Consider the following 6,255-nt stretch of genomic DNA (forward strand, 5'->3'; position numbering starts at 1 on the left):
TGCATGGCGAACATTTGAAGTTAGCGGGGTTAGCACGTTAGTGGGAGGTTAGTTGAGGGAAACATCAAGATGATGCAGCCACCAGTGACGTCAATTACTAGCATCGAGAGTGGCTTGGGGTAGCATCATGTCGGTGCATTAATTTTAGCATGCTCATTTTGCCTTGTGGGGTGATAGTGAGTGCCTTATGTGCATGGGGTGGTCATGACTAGTAAATCAACCATGGTGTGGATGGAGATTGGTGGTGATGGTGATGTGGCCAATGCTAAAATGCCCGTGCTTACAATAAAACATGATACCATGAGCTCCCTAGCTTGGGAGGTGCATTATGTGCTTAGTGGTGCATGAAATGTAGAGTGCATGGAGCCTGGGTGGTGCCTCTAGTGTGTCCTTCTTTTGTGCTTAGTGGAGGCCTCTTTATATAGGCCTGAGAGGGAGTCCTTCCCTAATGGTCCTTGCAAATATCCATTGGTCACTGTAGAGAGTCTAGATACCTCTCTAGTGAGAGAGATAGAGAGGGAGAGAAGGTAGAGATAGAGAGTGGGGTGGGGAGTTTTTCTTACAATCCACTAGCAATTGGATAGGTTATTAGAGAAGAGGGATGATCCGGGAATTTACAATGGGTTTTGTTGATGGTTCGGGTGGCTGATGCGAGGTTAATGCTGCTAAAATTGGTGTTTTGTTGGTGTCAAGATGCTACGCGTCACTTTCGAGGCCAGCCGAGGCATGCCTTTGGCGTCAATCTTTGAGTTGGTGCCGCTTCCACGTGCTTTTGGTCATCTTCTTCTTTTGCCGATGGTGTGGCGCTCGTTTCCTTTGCTTTTTTGTGCATATGTGCGTATGGCGTGCGTGTACTTGTGTGAATGGGTGCGTGCGCTCATGGGTGCAGTGTTTGTTTCATTGTGTACGTGTGAGTGTAATGTACTGGTGTATGTGTAAGTGCTTGTGAATGTGTGTGCGTATGTATATGGGTTTGTGTGTGCATGTATGTGGGTGTGTGTGTGTGGGAACGAGAGTATAAGAAAGGTTTTTTTTTTTTTTTTTTTTAGTTGACTCGGTCGACCACAGAGAATGAGGGAAAGAGAGTGTGAGTGAGGAGAGAGAGCGGGTGGGGGGGGGGGGGGGGGGGGGGGAGATGATGGCAGTGGGGAGTGTGTGTGTGTGTGCGTTGAGGTGAGTTTAGGTGGGTGTGTGTGTAGGTAACACGAGAGAGAGAAAGATGGACTGTGCCCTGGCTAGCCGACTACAAAGACGAGAGGGAGAGAACGAGAGTGGGTGATGGGGAGAGAGGGTGCGTGTGTGTGTTGGGTGTTGAGAGAGAGAGAGAGAGAGAGAGAGAGAGAGAGAGAGAGAGAGAGAGAGAGAGAGAGAGAGAGAGAGAGAGAGAGAGAGAGAGAGAGAGAGAGAGAGAGAGAGAGAGAGAGAGAGAGAGAGAGAGAGAGAGAACATGACAGTCAGCAAGGGGGGGAAAAGAGAGAAAGAGGGGCTAGGGAGTAGGAGGGTGTGAGTGTGTGTGGGTAAATGACGAGAGAGAGAGAGTTTTCCTATTCTGCTGGCTCGCAGGTGCCGACTACAGACAGCGAGAGACAGATCAATGGGAGCGAGAAAGGGAGGGAGTGGGGGCTTGAACAAGGGAGAGAGAGAGAGAGGGAGAGTATGGACGAGAGGGGAGAGAGGGGATGTAGCGGGCCAAGGAGAGAGGGGGAAGTGGGTAAAGGAGAGGTTTGAGGTTGCGGGGAAGTGTGTGGGTGTGAGTGGAGTGAGAGAGAGATATTTGCATGGCGGCCCGCCTTGGTTGACAAACAAGAGGGAGAGAGAGGGGGTATTTTATGTGCCCATTGGGCTTGGTTACACAGAGAGCGAGAGAGAGGGGGTGAGAGAACGAGAGGAAATGTGAATGAGAGAGAGAGAAGGCTAAATAAAAGATGAGAGGGAGAGAGAAGAAAGGTGGCTGATTGTGGTAATGGAGGGGAGAGAGAGAGAGAGTGTGTGGCCAAACAAGGGAGAGAGAGAGCTTATTTGTCTTGATAATAGAGGAGAGAGGGGGGTAAAAGAAGGTGATGCCAAGGGACACGACCACAACTGCATGTACGCGAGCAAGGAAAAAGGTGGGGTGGTTTGGCGGCAGCAATAATAAAGAAACATTTTTTGTTTTTTCATACTTTATGCTCCCGAATGGGGTCGATTCTCGTGGCCTTGTCTCCGAAGCTGGCCAACTTCAGTTTCTCTAGGTGGCTAGAGGGTGGTGCGGCTAACTCGGTATCATTAGCCCTCCCCCTTAGGTTAGGGTAGTTATGCCTCTAACTCATTTGTTTGGTCATTGTCATCGGAAGTGGAGGTTGATGGTGTATCCTCATCAGGAATGTCGATAGGTTGAGTTTGATCAAATCGTAGAAAATAAGGACTAAGCTGCCATCCATTGACTCTGGTTTTATGAAGCTTACCATCAGCTTCCATGAGCTGGTAACTCCCATTGGCATATTTAGTCCCATCGGAGTAGGAACTTCTTATCCTTGCGTGTGTCGAAGTGATTGTCATAGAGGAGCACCAATTTGCCCTTCTTTAAATCTTTGCTTCGAATATGTTGATTGAAACTAAGCCGTCTGTGTTCTGCCTATGCCGCATAATAATTGATTGCTTCTTCTTTGTCCAGTTGTAGTCGTTCCAAGTCAAGGATGTGACCTCTGAAATGCATGTTGGGTCATTGAAACTGGCTTGCCATCACTATGAGACTTAGTAGTTGCACCTCAATAGGTAAGATTGCCTCCTTACCAAATACCAAATGATATGGGGTGAACCCCAAAGATGTGTGGATTGAGGTTCGGTAGCTCCACAAAGCTTGGAGTAGATACTTATCCCAAGTCCCCAGATGATTGTTAACCTGCTTGGTGATAATTTTAAAAACCATTCCATTCACTTTTTCAACTAGTCCATTACATTAAGGGTAGTATGGTGAAGAGTGCCTCCTTGTAATGCCTAGTTTTTGCATTAACCCTCCTACCAAGTCTGCTCTGAAAACTGGCCCCCTTCTTATCCTAGTTGTGGCTGTAGCTTCCTCCCACCTAGTCATATAGTTGACTCCCATGATGATATAGAACTTCCCTGAGTTGGCCCTACGCAATGGTCCTATGGCATCTATATCCCATTTTTCAAATGGCCCATATGAAAGGATAGGTGTTTGTGGTCCAGGCGGCATGAGTGACCTGGTGCCGGCCCGTTGACACAACGTACATGTCTTATACCATTGGTGTACATCATGATTGAGGCTAGGCCATACAAAATCAGCCTGCAAAATTTTCCTACTTGCTATATCTAAGGAAAAGTGACCGCCACAAACACCATCATGACAACTGGCAATTATCTCCATAGTTTCATTAGAGAGAGGGGCCTTCCTGAGTACTTGGTCCTTACCCTTACAATGCAAACCGTCATTGATAAGCCGGTACCTTGTGGCCTTCCTGGTAATCCATTGCTTTTGCCCTTTCGTTAGATCCGGTGGACATTCCCCTGTTTCAATGAAATGCATAATGTCGGGTAAGGTGTCACTACCTTGAAATAGAGGGAGATTTAGCTTTATAGCCCCAACCACCACTTCCTGTAGTCTTTCACTTGCTAAGGCATCAGCTTCATGGTTTTGAGCCCTTGGGATGTGGTGTAATTGAACTGCTTCAAACTTAACCAACAAAGTTTTACACAGCTTAAGTGAGTCCTCAATCTAGGATTCTTACATGTCCATACTCCATTTACTTGCCTTATCAAAAGTAGAGCATCCCCAAATACATTAAGGCGCTTTACCCCTTGTGAGATGCACCATTGCAACCCCTTGGTCAGTGTTGCATACTTAGCTTCATTGTTAGAATGTGATTCTAACAAATGGCCAAGCGAACATACCTTGATACCTTTGTCATCAAAAACCACTATGCATGCAGCTGCTTTGTGAAAAGCTCGCTTGTACTGATAGCAGTTGTTCGGCTCTCCGTAATTGCCATAGTGAGTTACTTCACCCTACCAAAATCACCTAAACACTGTGTCTATTCTTACCTTTTCATTGTACATAGGCGTGTGTGAGTTAGGGGGCTTTACCCATATCTTCTTAAAACCCTCAGCTACCTAGTCACTAGGCTAGTTGAGCCAAAAAATAATAATAATAAACTAAATTATGGCTCATTTATGTGTATATATTTCATTGTACATAGAGCCTAAATATAGGGATTTTTCATAATTATTTTGGTATTTATTTAAATATTTCTACCTAGGTGTGCATTATTTTCCTATATATGCTATGTACATTTACTCAACATTACCATAATATTTTTACCTATGTAAAAAATCATTTCATGCAAGCTTCTCTTATTTTTGGTGTGAATACACTCCAACAAAAAACCTCAAAAATACCTTTCACCATGACTCATTGCTTTTCACTAAATTCCTATTTCCTAGAGGTATTTTTTATTATCTCTTGTAAATAAATATACTTCAATAGAAACAAATGAGGGTCTCCTCATTTGATTCCTTATATTTTCATATATCTCTTTTTTTCATTTTATATTTATATATAGGTGACACTATTCTGAATTCCATAAATTGTTTATATATACTAGCCTATTTTTTCCCATCATATCCATGTATTATATTTGTGCATAAGCCACAACCATGCACATTTTCAAACCCCTAAGAATCAATTAGGTCATGTTCTAATTCAAGGAGGGGCTCACCTTTGGAGCCATATGCAAATTCAACAAAAGGGGGGCCACTGAAGACTTTTTTGTAAAGAAAAGCAGGTATTTGGTGGGATTTTTTATATCTATCTCCACTCTAAATTTGAAACGGTAGTCAAAAGATACAATGTGGACCAAGAGCTGAATCATCACCTCAAATATTTTTGTGATTTTTGCAGCAACCACCGGTGAGCTAGGATTTTTTGAGTGGACCCCAGTCTTCCCACTTTTCTCACAAGTAGCCCACAGTCTTCTCTCACCTCTTTCCACACTTCTACACACACACACACACACTCATTCCTCTCCATCCCTCACTCAAACCTGAACCTTCCATGGTTTCTCTCACCTTCTTCACCATTAGACTTCCCTCTTACTTCCACAGCTCTCATATGAGCTCTACATGTACATACACCATCTTTATGCCTCTCTCTATTATCTCCAAAGTACAATTCCATCTTACCCATTCTGTATATACATAAATTCAGCATGTAAACCATGCTTAACCTCTGCAAATTGAGAGATCTCATCAACCAAATTTTCATTTTCATCGTGATAATCAACCCTGGCGGCGGTGGCGTAAAGAAGAGAAAACGAAGAAGAGGATCGATAGTCATTTTGAGAACCTACACAAGTAAGTCCAAAACTTCTTCAAGCTTCACCATCACAAGGATTTCCTCAGTTCATTCAACCATCTTACTTCAACCATCCACCTCATTCTACCCATTGTAAATATATCATTAACTTTCTAGTGATTACTAACACTAACATAAAATAGCCATTGACCTAACCATAAAAGACACCTCACCTCAAGACATGTGCATAGTAACTCTCTCTCTCTCTCTCTCCTTCCTTAAAACTCTACTTTCACCTTATCTACCATCAATAATTCTCTCTTTTGAGCCCACATCCATGACTCAAGCAGAAAAGAAGGCCCACAATGTTTTGATATTGAAAAAAATCATAATCCTGATTTGTTAGCTTGTAAATTAGGATTTCCAATAATCTTAATGAGGGGTCCCCAACCTATATATAGACCCCTCTCCTTCTTGTAAAACAACCCCAATATCTCACATAGCACCCCAACACTCTATGCATGAGGAGAGACTGAGGCGTAGAAACCACTTTGTGAGCTTCACTTTTGGTGTGAGAGAAGCTTTGAAGCTACACATTGCAAGTGAGAGAGCGTGAGTTCAAAAATCTCAAAACCACTATTGTATATGCTCCTCTATCATCAAAACATTTAGGTTTCGTGCATCAAAGGTGTGACTCGGCGTTCAAATATTTGTCCTTCGATTTGTGCAATACGGTTTGTTGAATTCGAGGTGACTTGTGTATTTTGAGTTTCTATCATTTGATCTTGTTCTAGAAAGTGTTTCAGTGTGTTTCCATTGCCCATTTTGTGTCCATTGTAAGAGGGTACTGTGGTGAAAGGTCTCCCATACCCTAAGATAGTGTGTGTGTGTTGGCAATGTTTAACATTCACTAAGCATTGAGTTAGTTTCGTACAAGCTCAACGATAGTATCATAACAGGACATC

This window comes from Adiantum capillus-veneris, chromosome 5, assembly GCF_014529385.1.
Source record: "Adiantum capillus-veneris isolate H3 chromosome 5, ASM1452938v2, whole genome shotgun sequence".
NCBI lineage: Eukaryota > Viridiplantae > Streptophyta > Polypodiopsida > Polypodiales > Pteridaceae > Adiantum > Adiantum capillus-veneris.